General features: G+C 43.9%; 7 non-coding genes across 7 annotated transcripts; all 7 read right to left on the reverse strand.

The window, feature by feature from the left end:
* Window positions 1-364: 364 nt before the first annotated feature.
* LOC137494482 (U1 spliceosomal RNA) lies at window positions 365-529 on the reverse strand. Its single transcript, XR_011014440.1, has one exon. It is a non-coding gene; the product is annotated as a U1 spliceosomal RNA (small nuclear RNA).
* A 1,131-nt stretch (window positions 530-1,660) lies between these two features.
* trnag-gcc (transfer RNA glycine (anticodon GCC)) lies at window positions 1,661-1,731 on the reverse strand. The gene has a single exon. It is a non-coding gene; the product is annotated as a tRNA-Gly (tRNA).
* Window positions 1,732-3,871: 2,140 nt separating this feature from the next.
* trnag-ccc (transfer RNA glycine (anticodon CCC)) lies at window positions 3,872-3,942 on the reverse strand. Its single transcript has one exon. It is a non-coding gene; the product is annotated as a tRNA-Gly (tRNA).
* Window positions 3,943-4,507: 565 nt separating this feature from the next.
* trnag-gcc (transfer RNA glycine (anticodon GCC)) lies at window positions 4,508-4,578 on the reverse strand. The gene has a single exon. It is a non-coding gene; the product is annotated as a tRNA-Gly (tRNA).
* Window positions 4,579-4,825: 247 nt separating this feature from the next.
* Window positions 4,826-4,896, reverse strand: trnag-gcc (transfer RNA glycine (anticodon GCC)). The gene has a single exon. It is a non-coding gene; the product is annotated as a tRNA-Gly (tRNA).
* Window positions 4,897-5,777: 881 nt separating this feature from the next.
* trnag-gcc (transfer RNA glycine (anticodon GCC)) lies at window positions 5,778-5,848 on the reverse strand. Its single transcript has one exon. It is a non-coding gene; the product is annotated as a tRNA-Gly (tRNA).
* A 247-nt stretch (window positions 5,849-6,095) lies between these two features.
* Window positions 6,096-6,166, reverse strand: trnag-gcc (transfer RNA glycine (anticodon GCC)). The gene has a single exon. It is a non-coding gene; the product is annotated as a tRNA-Gly (tRNA).
* Between the last annotated feature and the right edge of the window lie 9,725 nt (window positions 6,167-15,891).

Raw genomic sequence — 15,891 nt, forward strand, 5'->3', positions numbered from 1 at the left:
ACACATAATACGTGAGGTGTACTGCACTATAATTTGACCATTTACATGACAGAAAATGTGTACTTACCATGCAGAGATGAAAACCGGAATCGAAAGCATACATTACATCAACGTCTGTTTCCGTGAACCAATGAAAGACTTGTAGGCGGAGTGACATGTTAAGTCCCGCCCATTTATGGGCGTGGCTGCACTCCGCCCCGTATTCAGCCCCGCCCCGATCTGCGGGCTGCAGACGGGTGTACTTGCAGGCGCGCGCAGCTCTACTGGAGCAAAAGAGGCTTGGCAAAGGACGAGGAAGAGAGGGAAGCGCCGCTCCAGCCGGGTCCGACGCTACCGCCTGAACTCTGTCTTGAACCTCTGTGCTCAGGGGAGAGCGCGATCGCAGTCCCCCACTACCAGAAAATATGCAGTCCAGATTCCCACATTTGGGGTATTCGCAGATGTCGGTGTGGCCGGAGTGCAATGGCCAAAGCCTCGCCCTGGGTGAACCACCTTCTTGATCATGGTATCTCCCCTGCCAGGTAAGTATGAGTTGCCGGGCAGCACAAATGGCAGCCGCCGTTTTCTATCGGCCGTACTCCAGGGCGGTGATGCCCAGCCACCGAGCATGGGGAATGGGCCAGCAACCCCTGTCTCCTGACGGCGCTGTACTTGCAGCAGACGTGCCTGTGCTTGCAAACCACTCGCTAGTAACTGTGGCAACGCATGAAGAGTTTGAGCTTCCTCCAGATGCTTGCTTTGTGTTTTGTCATCAGTTGGGGCTGCCAACACATGGATTCCACTGGACGCACTCGATCTGGCGATAACAGACCCTCTATGGGGGGAGGGGAGGGGATCCTCCTGTTCTTTCTTTCTTTTCCTCCATCTGTTTTCTTTCTCCACAGATGCCGTTTTTCTCTGCTTAGTTTCTGATTTCGTCTATTTGGACATGTCGACCTCCTGCTTTGCTGCGGTTCGGACCGCCTTTGCCTAGAGCTCTCTCGCTCTTTGCACTCTCGCCTTGTATATTTCGTGTCCTGTTTTCTTACGTCAGCCTATCAGCACAGTGCTCAAACGACATAGCTTGAAGAGCACGACGGGATCTACAAACATTTCGCAAAAGAACTTCATTGACGAAAGCGGAAGCGCTAACGGAACAACCTCCCGCTGCAGGCACCTTACATTCCTGAGACGGGAAACCACCGACGGCTGGCTGCGAAATAGCCTCTGGTTCAGATTGGTTTAGAACCGTCCCTCTGCCCAAAACGCTACAGACGTCTGCAAAAGATTGCAGTTCTTGTGGGGTGTGATTGCTGCAAGGCTGTTACCCAGAGCTGGAAGAGTAGCTACACAAAACAGGAAATGCAATGGACAGGAATCAGACCAGGGTCTTCCATGTGTTAGGCAAGAGATCTACCACTGAACCACTAATGCTTATATGCTTATGCTGCAGCGCTAGTGGGGTGTAATTGATGCAAGGCTGTTACCCAGAGCTGGAAGAGTAGCAGCAAAAAACAGAAATTGCATTGGCCAGGAATCAGACCCGGGTCTCCAGCGTGGCAGGTGAGAATACTACCACTGAACCACCAATGCTGATATGCTTATACTGTTGTCCTAGTGGGGTGTTATTGCTGCAAGGCTGATACCCAGAGCTGCAAGAGTAGCAACACAAAATAGCAGTTGCATTGGCCGGGAATCGAACCCGGGTCTCCCGCGTGGCAGGCGAGAATTCTACCACTGAACCACCAATGCTGACCCATGTTCTTACCTGCCTTTGTGTTGTGTGACTGCTAAAAGGCCGTCAACCAGAGCTGAAACAGGAGCCACACAAAACCACACATGTATTAGCCGGAAATCGACTCAAGGTCTCCAGCGTGGCAGGCGAAAATTCTACCACTGAACCCTCAATGCTGATATGCATATACTGCAGCGCTAATGGGGTGTGATTGTTGCAAGGCTGTTACCCAGAGCTGAAAGAGTAGCAACACAAAACAGGGATTGCATTGGCCGGGAATCTGACCCAGGTCTCCCGCGTGGCAGGCAAGAATTCTACCACTGAACCACCAATGCTGACCAATCTCGTTCCTTGCCATTGTGTTGTCTGAGTGCTAAAAGGCCATCAACCAGAGCTGGAAGGATAGCAAAACAATATAGGAATTGAATTAGCTGGGAATGGAACCCAGGTCTCCCACGTAACAGGCGAGCATTTCACAAGTGTACCACCAATGCTGATATGCTTACACTGCAGCCCTAGTAGGGTGTGATTGCTGCAAAGCTGTTACCCAGAGCTGGAAGAGTAGCAACACAAAACAGAAATTGGAATGGACGGGAATCGGACCAGGGTCTTCCGCGTGGCAGGCGAGAAAACTACCACTGAATCACCAACGCTGATATGGTTATTCTGCAGCCCTAGTGGGGTGTGATTGATGCAAGGCTGTTTTTCCAGAGCTGGAAGAGTAGCAACACAAAACCACACTTGCATTGGGCGGGAATCAGACCTGGGTCTCCCGCGTGGCAGGCGAGAATTCTACCACAGAATTTACAATGCTGATATGCTTATGCTGGATCCCTATTGGGGTGTGATTGCTGCAAGGCTGTTACCCAGAGCTGAAGAGGAATTTCCTTGGAATTTCCTTGGCCAGGAATCGGACAAGGGTCTCCTGCGTGGCAGGCGAGAATTCTACCACTGAACCACCAATGCTGTCCCATGTTGATAGTTGTCTTTGTGTTGTGTGAGTGCTAAAAGGCTGCCACCCAGAGCTGAAAAAGGAGCCACAAAAAATGCACTTGTTTTAGCCGGGAATCGACTCTAGGTCTGCCGCGTGATAGGCGAGAACTCTACCAATGAACCACCAATTCTGATATGCTTTTCCTGCAGCCCTAGTGGGGTGTGATTGATGCAAGGCTGTAACCCAGAGCTGGAAGAGTAGTAATACAAAACAGGAATTGCATTGGCCAGGAATCGGACCAGGGTCTTCTGTGTGGCAGGCAAGAAATCTACCACTGAACCACCAATGCTGATAAGCGTTTACTGCAGCCCTAGTGGGGTGTGATTGCTGCAAGGCTGATAACCAGAGCTGGAAGAGTAGCAACACAAAACATGAATTGCATTGACCGGGAATCGGACCCGGATCTCCCGCGAGTATTCTACCACTGAACCACCAATGCTGATATGCTTATGCTACAGCCCTAGTGGGGTGTGATTGCTGCAAGGCTGTTACACAGAGCTGGAAGAGTAGCAACACAAAATAGGAAAAGCATTGGCTGGGAATTGGACCCGGGTCTCGCGCGTGGTAGGCAAGGTTTCTACCACTGAACCACCAATGCTGACCCAAGTTCTTCCTTGCCTTTGTGTTGTGTGAGTGCTAAAAGGCCGTCAACCAGAGCTGAAAAAGGAGCCACACAAAACTGCATTACTATTAGCCAGGAATCGACTCAAGGTCTCCCGCGTGGCAGGTGAGATTTCTACCCCTGAACTAGCAATGCTGATATGCATATACAGCAGCCCTAGTGGGTTGTGATTGCTGCAAGGCAGTTACCCAGAGCTGGAAGAGTAGCAACACAAAATAGGAATTGGAATGGACGGGAATATGACCAGGGTCTTTCACGGTGGAGGCAAGAAATCTACCACTGAACCACCATTGCTGATATGCTTATTCTTCAGCCCTAGTGGGGTGTGATTGATGCAAGGCTGTTACCCAAAGCTGGAAGAGTAGCAACACAAAACAGCACTTGCATTGGGCGGGAATCGGACCTGGGTCTTCTGTGTGGCAGGCAAGAAATTTACCACTGAACCACCAATGCTGATAAGCTTTTACTGCAGCCCTAGTGGGGTGTGATTGCTGCAAGGCTGATAACCAGAGCTGGAGGAGTAGCAACACAAAACATGAATTGCATTGACCGGGAATCGGACCCGGGTCTCCCGCGAGGGAGGCGAGTATTCTACCACTGAACCACCAATGCTGATATGCTTATGCTACAGCCCTAGTGGGGTGTGATTGCTGCAAGGCTGTTACCCAGAGCTGGAAGAGTAGCAACACAAAACAGGAAAAGCATTGGCTGGGAATTGGACCCGGGTCTCGCGCGTGGCAGGCAAGGTTTCTACCACTGAACCACCAATGCTGACCCAAGTTCTTCCTTGCCTTTGTGTTGTGTGAGTGCTAAAAGGCCGTCAACCAGAGCTGAAAAAGGAGCCACACAAAACTGCATTACTATTAGCCAGGAATCGACTCAAGGTCTCCCGCGTGGCAGGTGAGATTTCTACCCCTGAACCAGCAATGCTGATATGCAGATACAGCAGCCCTAGTGGGTTGTGATTGCTGCAAGGCAGTTACCCAGAGCTGGAAGAGTAGCAACACAAAATAGGAATTGGAATGGACAGCAATATGACCAGGGTCTTTCACGGTGGAGGCGAGAAATCTACCACTGAACCACCATTGCTGATATGCTTATTCTTCAGCCCTAGTGGGGTGTGATTGATGCAAGGCTGTTACCCAAAGCTGGAAGAGTAGCAACACAAAACAGCACTTGCATTGGCCGGGAATCGGACCCGGGTCTCCCGCGTGGCAGGCGAGAATTCTACCACTGAACCACCAATGCTGATATGCCTGTATTGCAGCCCTAGTGGGGTGTGATTACTGCAAGGCTGTTACCCAGAGCTGGAAGAGTAGCTACACAAAACAGGAATTGTAATGGACGGGAATCCGACCATGGTCTTCTGTATGGCAGGCAAGTAATCTACCACTGAACCAACAATGCTAATATGCTTATACTACAGCCCTAGTGGGGTGTGATTGATGCAAGGCTGTTACCCAGAGCTGGAAGAGTAGCAACACAAAACAGGAATTGCATTAGCCGGGAATCGGACCCGGGTCTCCCGCGTGGCAGGCGAGAATTCTACCACTGAACCACCAATGCTGCTATGGTTTTACTGCAGCCCTAGTGGGGTGTGATTGCTGCAAGGCTGTTACCCAGTGCTGGAAGAGTAACAACCAAAATCAGAAGGTGCATTGGGCGGGAAACGAACCTGGGTCTCCCGCGTGGCAGGCAAGACTTCTACCACTGAACGACCAATGCTGACCCATGTTGTACCTTGCCTTTATGTTTTGTGAGTGCTAAAAGGCCATCAACCAGAGCTTAAACAGGAGCCACTCAAAACCGCACATTTTAGCCGGGAATCGACTCTAGGTCTCCCACGTGGCGGTCGAGCATTCTACCACTGAACCACCAATGCTGATATGCTTGTTCTGCAGCCCTAGTGGGTTGTGATTGCTGCAAGGCTGTTACCCAGAGCTGGAAGAGTAGCAACACAAAACAGGAAAAGCATTGGCTAGGAATTGGACCCGGGTCTCGCGCGTGGCAGGCAAGGTTTCTACCACTGAACCACCAATGCTGACACAAGTTCTTCCTTGCCTTTGTGTTGTGTGAGTGCTAAAAGGCCGTCAACCAGAGCTGAAAAAGGAGCCACACAAAACTGCATTACTATTAGCCAGGAATCGACTCAAGGTCTCCCGCGTGGCAGGTGAGATTTTTACCCCTGAACCAGCAATGCTGATATGCATATACAGCAGCCCTAGTGGGTTGTGATTGCTGCAAGGCAGTTACCCAGAGCTGGAAGAGTAGCAACACAAAATAGGAATTGGAATGGACAGGAATATGACCAGGGTCTTTCACGGTGGAGGCGAGAAATCTACCACTGAACCACCATTGCTGATATGCCTATTCTTCAGCCCTAGTGGGGTGTGATTGATGCAAGGCTGTTACCCAAAGCTGGAAGAGTAGCAACACAAAACAGCACTTGCATTGGCCGGGAATGGGACCCGGGTCTCCCGCGTGGCAGGCGAGAATTCTACCACTGAACCACCAATGCTGATATGCCTATATTGCAGCCCTAGTGGGGTGTGATTACTGCAAGGCTGTTACCCAGAGCTGGAAGAGTAGCTACACAAAACAGGAATTGTAATGGTCGGGAATCCGACCATGGTCTTCTGTATGGCAGGCAAGTAATCTACCACTGAACCAACAATGCTAATATGCTTATACTACAGCCCTAGTGGGGTGTGATTGATGCAAGGCTGTTACCCAGAGCTTGAAGAGTAGCAACACAAAACAGGAATTGCATTGGCCGGGAATCGGACCCGGGTCTCCCGCGTGGCAGGCGAGAATTCTACCACTGAACCACCAATGCTGATATGGTTTTACTGCAGCCTTAGTGTCGTGTAATTGCTGCAAGGCTGTTACCCAGTGCTGGAAGAGTAACAACCAAAATCAGAAGGTGCATTGGGCGGGAAACGAACCTGGGTCTCCCGCGTGGCAGGCAAGACTTCTACCACTGAACGACCAATGCTGACCCATGTTGTACCTTGCCTTTATGTTGTGTGAGTGCTAAAAGGCCATCAACCAGAGCTTAAACAGGAGCCACTCAAAACCGCACGTTTTAGCCGGGAATCGACTCTAGGTCTCCCACGTGGCAGGCGAGCATTCTACCACTGAACCACCAATGCTGATTTGCTTGTTCTGCAGCCCTAGTGGGATGTGATTGCTGCAAGGCTGTTACCCAGAGCTGGAAGAGTAACAACACAACACAGGAATTGAAATGGACGGGAATCGGACCAGGGTCTTCCGTGTGGCAGGCGGGAAATCTACCACTGAACCACCAACGCTGATATGGTTATTCTGCAGCCCTAGTGGGGTGTGATTGATGCAAGGCTGTTTTTCCAGAGCTGTAAGAGTAGCAACACAAAACCACACTTGCATTGGCCGGGAATCGGACCTGGGTCTCCCGCATGGCAGGCGAGAATTCTACCACTGAACTACCAATGCTGATATGCTTATACTCGATCCCTATTGGGGTGTGATTGCTGCAAGGCTGTTACCCAGAGCTGGAAGAGTAGCAACACAAAACAGGAAATGCATGGACTTCCGGCGGTTAACTGAAGCGCATGGCCGCTTAACTTTTTGTCTCCCGTTCGGTCGGAGATTAATTCCCCAAACAATACAATTAAAACTTAGTTACTGATCGAATTTAATGATGGAAGGGGAGAAGATCAAAAAGGGCAAAGGAAAACAGCTTGGGAAAGCGGATAAAGGTAGTAATTTAGAGGATACCGCCGTGGCTGAGGAACAAGGAGAACGTAATGGCGGACAAGAGGAAAATCTAAAATTAGCAACAGTGGATGATAGCGTCGCGGCCATCCGCGCAGACATAAAGATGATGGCCTTGGAGATGAAGTCAGAGCTAAATAACTTCCGGGACGATCTGAAAAGAGAATTAGTGGACTTCGGCCCGCATCGCCGAAGCCGAGGAGTGGTCCACGGACTTCAGGGAAGCTCTGAGCCAGTCACTACAAGCCCAGGAAAAAATGCAGATGAAGTTAACGGACCTGGAGGCACGCTCGAGACGTAATAATGTTCGCATTTTCGGGATCTCGGAAGGGGCCGAAAATAACAACATCTACCAATTCATCGATAATCTTATTAAAAAAGAACTGGACCTCGTTGATATTGAACTCAGTATTCAAAGATGCCACAGAGCGCTCGGACCAAGACCGCCTAACGAGGCACAGCCAAGATCGGTGATTGTGTACTTTCAAGAATTCAAAGTTAAGGAAATGGTTCTGCACACTGCGTGGAAGAAAAAGGAAATCTTTCACAACAACAGCAGGATCTATTTTGATCATGACTACCCTGCTGAAACCTTGACGAAAAGGAAGGCATACTCTCAGATCAGGAGGATACTCAAAGAGAAGGGTATAAGATTTCAAACACCGCCGCCAGCGAAATTGCGAGTGTTCTTTGACGGTGGGCCGATCACCTATGGAAGCGCAGACGAAGCGACCGAGGACATGAAGAAAAGGGGCTTCCAGTTCGGCCGCGAGACATCTTCAGAAGTTGAGGTTTTGAGCAAAGCGCGGACGACCGGCTGGCAACGCTCCACGAATACGGCAAACCGGCAGACCCGTCAGGATTGGATTAAAGAGAGGCTCCGGAATTTTCGCCGACCAAGATAGATTTAAAGGTTTATGGTTTGTTAGCTGTGAGTGACAAATGACTGTAAACTATACAGTTGGTGAAGGAACCAGCCGTTTGTTATGGACATTTTAGTGTGTGTCAGGCGACAGCTGCGAACACCCGCAACGGGATGGAGTAAGACTGAATTCTTTTTTTTCTTTCCCCTAACGTTACTACTCTAAGACTGTTATCTCATGTAGGCTGTTGCTGTTATCCTACTTACCTCAATTATTTTTCTGTTGATCTGCAACGGGTAAAATCGCCCTTAATAAATAACGTAGTTGACCGACAAACACGGGAACATATATATATATTTATTATTTGCTTTTGACGTTCGTTAGTGCACGCAGAATACCCTAAAGGGCACTTAAGGCTGCACTGAAGAGGGGCTCTGGTGTTTATCTAGACTATTCCCCTACAATAAGAAGTAAGAACTGTTTGTTACTTCGAATGGAGGTTTCTCTATGTATTCTGTTTAGTTTTGTTATTTCCGACTGTAAAGTCAAGGGTTCTTTTTTTATTGTATATAGTTCATATGTAGTTCAGACTAGGTCACGAATAACATATACCTTACAGAAAGTGCTTTATAACATGATCACATGCAGTTTCAGGAATATAGGGTGATTACCCTTAATGTGAATGGCTTATACAATCCAATCAAAAGAAGCAAGGTTATCGCAAAGATGAAAAAGGAAAAGTTGCACGTTATATTTATGCAGGAGACGCACCTTCATAATCTAGAACACGAAAAATTAAAACAAAAAGGGTTTAAGAATGTATTTTATTCATCTTACAGGAGGGGAAAACGAAGAGGGGTAGCAATATTAATCTCTAACTGTGTGAACTTCCGCCTGCTTGCTGAATTTACAGACAAAGAGGGTCGATATGTTCTTGTCAAGGGCCTCTTAGATAAAAAAGAAGTTACGTTAATTAATGTGTATATACCCCCTGAGCAAGACAACTCATGCATAAGGGAAGTTTTTCAATTAATAGCTTCTGAAGCATCAGGAGTTTTGATATGTGGAGGAGACTGGAATGCCCAGATGCAACCTAAGCTTGATTCCACTAATGCATTAAAGAGGCTAACCCCTAGAGCAAGGGTAACTAAAAAACTGTTGATGGAACTGGGATTGATAGATGTATGGAGGGAGCTCCATCCACTAGATAAACAGTTCACATTTTATTCCGCAAGCCAAATTTCCTATTCAAGAATTGATTACTTCTTTGTTTTTAATTCAGACAGACACCGGCTAATAGACTGCAAGATAGGAACCAGAGATATCTCTGACCACTCACCTGTTTACCTAACTATACATTTAGATAACAAAAAGAACAACTCACTGTGGCGGCTTAATACAAGTATACTGAATGATAGTACATACAAAGAATTTATTCAAAAGGAAATAAAGGATTATATCGATAACAATAACAATGGGGAAGTATCACCGAGTGTCTTATGGGATGCATCAAAATCAGTAATTAGGGGTAAACTCATAGCTCTTACTTCACATAAGAAAAAGGAAAAATGTAAAAAGATGTTTGACTTGCGGGAGAACCTTAAGACCTTAGAGAGAGAACATATTATGGAAAAGAAACCTCATATTTTAAACCAAATAAAAAATATTAAGAAGCAAATAAATACATTATATGAGGAAGAAATAGAGAAAAAAGCCAAATTCACTAAGCAAAGATTTTATGAAAACGGCCCAAAGGCTTTGAAGTTATTGGCATGGAGGCTTAGAAAACAGCAGGCGGAGCGGACTATATCGGAAATTAGAGACCCTATAACTAATAGAATTAAACACAACCAAGATGATATCCATAACATTTTTGAAACCTACTATAGAAATCTATATAGTAAAATAAGTACAACTAATCCCACTGAAATAAATATCTTCTTAGAATCATTAGACTTACCCTCTATAGGCACAACACAGAATAAATCCCTAATGGCAGAGATCACAAAAGAGGAAATAGGGAAAGCAATTTCAAGATTAAAAGTAAATAAAACACCTGGCTCAGATGGCTTCCCAGTTGAGTGGTACAAGGTCTTCAAAGACCAGTTAATCCCCATGCTTCACGAGTGTTTTAACTACATGCTTAAAGGTGGTGAACCACCAAGAACATGGAGTGAGGCAATCATTTCGATTATTCCTAAAGAGGGTAAAGATAAGAAAGAGTGTAGTTCTTTTAGACCAATTTCTGTATTAAACACGGATTATAAATTATATGCATCAATACTAGCTAAAAGATTGGAAGATATAATACCAGAATTGGTGGACCTAGACCAAACCGGATTTATAAGGGATAGGCAAACACAAGATAATATTAGGCGGGTGCTACATGTTATTGATCATGTCAACAAAAAGAAAACTAGAGCTGTAGTTATTAGCTTAGATGCGGAAAAGGCATTTGACTCAGTTCGTTGGGAGTATTTATATTTAGCACTGACAAGATTTGGCTTTAATGAAGACTTTATTAGATGTATTAAAAATTTATATTCATCACCAAATGCAAAAATTAGGATTAATGGTCATCTTACCAAAAGTTTTGTTCTGGAAAGAGGCTGTCGTCAAGGTTGCCCCCTTAGTCCAACCCTTTTTGCTTTATTTATTGAGCCTTTGGCACAGTTAATAAGAGACGAACCGGGAATTAAAGGAATAACAGTTAGAGGTTCAGAGCAAAAGATCTGTCTGTATGCAGATGATGTTCTTTTGTTTGTTGGAACACCAGAACTTAGCATTCCTAATCTGATGTCAGTTTTAAATAAATTTGGCACCTACTCTGGTTACAAGCTAAATATCCAAAAAACACAAATTTTAAGCTTTAATTATTTCCCTCAGAAAGATATGCAAAATAAATTTAATTTCAAATGGAATTCAACAAGTTTTAAGTACTTGGGTATTAAAATAACTAAAGATTCTACACAATTATTTGATAGTAATTTTGGCCCTATAAATAAGAGTATAAAATCTGACATAGATAGGTGGTCCCAGTTGCCCTTAGAGATGCACAATAGAATAGAGACAATAAAAATTAATATAGTTCCTCGTCTTCTATACCTCTTCCAATCCCTACCAATCGAAATTTCATCAAAACAGTTTAGAGAATGGGACAAGTGGATTTCAAGATTTTTATGGAGGGGCAGGAGACCTAGAGTTAAATATAAAACATTGCAGTTGTCTAAGGAGAAAGGGGGAAGATCATTGCCTTGCTTGTCTGACTATTACAAAGCTGCCCAGTTACGGCCCTTAGTAATCTGTTGTAACCCAGAATACACTGCAAAATGGAAAGACCTGGAAACTTCACAAATTGATATCCCACTACAATCATTATTGGGTAGCAAGATTTTACATAAACACTATTTAAATAGCTTAAATCAGTGGTCCAGGGTTCCCCTTAGAATCTGGTTTAAAGAATGTAATTCTCCACTACTCGAAAAACAGTCTAGACTGATTAAATGGGTAGCATTTGACCCTGACTTTAAACCAACTAAAATCGATGGGAGGTTTCAAGCTTGGTATAGGCTCGGCATCACTACATTTAGCTTGATTTCCTCAAATGGGGAATTAGATAGCTTCCAGAAAATCTCAGATAAGTATGGTCTGGACAAATGTGATTTCTTTAGGTATTTGCAAACCAGAACCTATTTTAATAGTGAGATTAGATGCTCAGAGAACCATCCCCCCAATTTAATTGACTTAGTTATAGACATCTACAAGAACAAAGATAATAGAAGACTTGTTTCAAAATTGTATTCTGCCATCCGATCGACCAAGGAAGAATCAACAAATTATATCAGACTAAAATGGGAGAGAGAATCCAACCTAGTTATCTCAGAGGAAGATTGGTTGAATATCTGCTCAGTACAGGCCACCTCTTCCAATTCTGGTATGTGGAGAGATTTTTGCTGGAAGAATCTTACCAGATACTTTATAACCCCCAAATTAACATACATGCAAACACAGGACAAGGACAGGGGGCAGTGCTGGAGGAAATGTGGAGAAGACTTGGCAAACCACTTTCACATATTTTGGAGTTGCCCAGCCATCCAGCCATATTGGAAGGATGTAAAGCAAATAATACGTAATATTTTTGGTGATGATGTGGATCTTTCTTTTACAACAATTTATCTGGGAAATATTGCAGCCAACCTAACGGTAAAAGACAAGTACTTATTAAAAATACTCCTAGCAACCAGTAAGAAAACTGTGACTCGAAAGTGGCTACAATTGGAACCCCCTACAAAATCTGAATGGTTGGATATCATATCTAATGTTCAAAATATGGAGAGGATGACTTTTTCTTTAAAATTACAAATGGACAAATACCTGCAATATTGGGAGAAATGGATTGTACTTATGCCTTTATACAGTGTAACCTGATTTATATATGTATTTGTTCATGTGACCTGTAAGGAAATATGTGACCTGTCAACCGTTCATTTAAGTTCTGGTGTTTTATTGTATTAATTACCTAATTTTTTTATTTATTTTTTTTTTAAATTTTTTTTAAATTTTTTTTTTAATTTTATTTATTTATTTTTTTTAACCTACTTTTTGTGTGTTTTTTTTTTCTCTCAAAAGAAATAAAAATAAAGTATAAAAAAAAAAAAAAAAAAAAAACAGGAAATGCATTGGCCGGGAATCGGACCCGGGTCTCCCACGTGGCAGGCGAGAATTCTTCCACTGAACCACCAATGCTGACTGATGTTGTGTTTTGCCTTTTTGTTGTTCAATTCAATTCAATTCAGCTTTATTTGTATAGCGCTTTTACAATGTAAATTGTGTAAAAGCAGCTTCACATAAATGGTCATAGTAACTGGAACAGTGTGGTTCAGGTTTTAGTGTTTAAGTTCAGTTCAGTGTGATTTAATCATTACTGAGAGTTCAAACACTGAAGAGCAAATTCATCGATGCGTAGCTCTACCAATCCTGAACCATGTGAGCCAGTGGCGACAGCGGAGAGGGAAAAAAAAACTTCACCTGATGGGAGTGAAGAAAAAAAAACCTTGAGAGAACCAGACTCAGTTGGGCACGACCATTTTAATTTCTCCGCTGGCCAAAAGTCTTGTGCAGAGCTTCATTCGCCGTGGTTTAGGCTGGAAGATGGCCTCAGCGTAGACTCGTCTGTCCCTGGAGCGTCGCTGGAATCAGACTCATGTTCTCCACTCCCCACGACCATCAGCGCAGCAGCAGCTCAGGATATGGCCTGGTCCCGGATATGGAATCCTTGGCATCATCTCGTCGCTGGTCTTGGATCCAATCAGTAACTCCGCATAATCTGAGGACCTCGGGATGAGTATCCCCAGGTGAAAATAGAGAATAAAGAAAATAATTAGCGTAGCTGCTGTTCATAGTGTATATAAACAAGATGCAGAAGCCTGTGTGGAACCCGCTAGGTGATGCATTGAGTGTATGCTTTACTAAACAGATAGGTCTTTAATCTAGTTTTGAACTGGGAGAGTGTGTCTGAGCCTCGGACGTTATCAGGAAGGCTATTCCAGAGTGTAGGAGCCATGAAAGAGAAGGCTCGATCTCCTTTACTTGATTTTGCTATTCTAGGTACTACCAGAAGCCCTGAATTTTGAGATCTTAAAGAGTGAGTTGGTTTGTAGCGAGACAGAAGGTTGGTTAGATAAACAGGAGCTAGATTATTTAGAGCTTTATAGGTGAGAAGTAATATTTTAAATTCAATACGAAACTTAACAGACAGCCAGTGTAAGGAGGATAAAATTGGGGTTATATGATCATATTTTCTAGACCTGGTCAGAACTCTGGCTGCTGCATTTTGTACTAATTGAAGTTTGTTAATAGAGGATGCTGGGCAGCCAGCAAATAGAGCATTACAGTAATCCAGTCTCGAAGTCATAAAAGCATGGACTAGCTTTTCTGCATCTGAGATGGATAGCATATTTCGTAATTTAGCGATATTTCTCAGATGAAAGAAGGCAGTTTTTGTGACATGGGATATATGGTTTTCAAAAGTTAGATTGCTGTCTAATATGACACCCAGATCTTTTATAGTAGAGCTAAAACTAACTTTGTATCCCTCTAATTGTAAATTGAGTTGCGAGATCTGCTGTGTGCAAGATTTAGGCCCAATAAGTAATAATTCTGTTTTGTCGAAGTTTAAAAGAAAGAAAATTGTTGGCCATCCAGTCTTTGATGTCTTTGATACACTCAGTTAGTTTAGAAAGTTCAGACGTCTCGTCAGGTTTAGTGGAAATATATAATTGAGTATCATCTGCATAGCAGTGAAAGCTGATCCCATGTCTTCTAATAATGTCTCCCAGAGGTAGCATGTAAATTGTAAACAGTAAAGGGCCTAAAACTGATCCTTGAGGCACCCCATACTTTACTGGGCAGATTTGTGAAGGCTGTCCATTAAGATTTACAAACTGGTAGCGGTCAGTTAAGTATGACTTAAACCATTGTAGAGCCTGTCCCTGGACACCTGTAGACTTTAAGCGATTTATGAGGATATTGTGGTCAATGGTATCAAATGCCGCACTAAGATCGAGTAAAACTAATAGCGAGACGCACCCTCGGTCAGCAGCTAAGAGTAAATCGTTGGTTATTTTCACTAAGGCGGTTTCTGTACTGTGGTGAGCCCTGAAACCTGACTGAAACACTTAAAAAATATTGTTTGTCTGCAGATAAGAGCATAATTGAGTGGAAACAACTTTTTCTAGTATTTTAGACATAAATGGAAGATTAGAAATAGGCCTATAGTTAGCTAAGTTGTTGGTGTCTAGTTGCGGTTTCTTAATAATAGGCTTAATAACAGCTAGCTTGTAAGAGTTTCACAAGCCAGCCTCAAAGTTTGTTCTCAAACTTTAAGAATCTAGTTATAATATTTGTTTATAATCAGTGACTGATGAAATGAGCCTTATATTTATTATAAGTGAGTGATTCATTGATGTGTTAGAATAATGCACGGGCATTATTGTAACTATGGTAGTAAATAATAATATAAAGTGTTGTAATGTATAATAACTGCATTAAAATGTTTGTAGTAAAACTTTAAAGAGTGCTTGGTCGGCTAAGTTAATCTTACCAAATAACGTTATACAACATCTATAACAATCATATAATAATCGTGTTGTAGTAATTAATGTTACTGTAATGGTTATTAATTTAAACCAACTTGTTATAAAAATACTTAGTTTGCAATTTTTGTCCGAATTAATCTGCAACGAAATCTGTTATTACAGTACAAATCTTGAATGGTATAAGGGCTGATTGGCCATAGCGTTCATTGTAACTCGGAACATGATTGGCTGCCGTAACCAAGAATAGGGTGAATCTTGGTTCCAGCTCGGGACGTGATTGGCCAGCGTAACCATGAATTTAAAAAAAATCTTGGTTCCAACTCGGAACGTGATTGGCCGGTGTAGCCAAGAATAACCACGACTTACAGGTGCCAGTATGCGCCACTGGCCCAGTCTGCACTGTGTGGCATATTTGCTGACATATAACAGAGACTGAAACATTGCTCACACTTGTCTGAGGTGGTCATTTTGACTGCAATCTTGTTTTAGGTTGGCACTTTGTTTTAGAATATTGTCTGCTTTTCGAATGCGTATCTGTGCTGCAGTAGAACGCCTTAGCCTCACAGCAAACATTTTTGTCTACAAGCTGTCACTGCCGTCTTCCCAGGAGAGTGGCTATACTGGTTTCTTCTGGAAGTCCTGAGGGATGTACGGGACCAAGACATGAGAGCGTCGATTCACTCCAGAGTAGAACCGAACAACTCCGGCAGGGGCAAACCGCGACCGCACTGCACTGAGAGCAACGCAAAAAAATCCTGAACGAGCCAGCCAGGAGTTGAACCTAGAATCTTCTGATCCGTAGTCAGACGCTTTATCCATTGCACCACTAGCCCAGTCCGTGTCAGCAG

Source organism: Danio rerio, chromosome 4 (assembly GCF_049306965.1).
Source record: "Danio rerio strain Tuebingen ecotype United States chromosome 4, GRCz12tu, whole genome shotgun sequence".
In the NCBI taxonomy this organism is placed as follows: domain Eukaryota; kingdom Metazoa; phylum Chordata; class Actinopteri; order Cypriniformes; family Danionidae; genus Danio; species Danio rerio.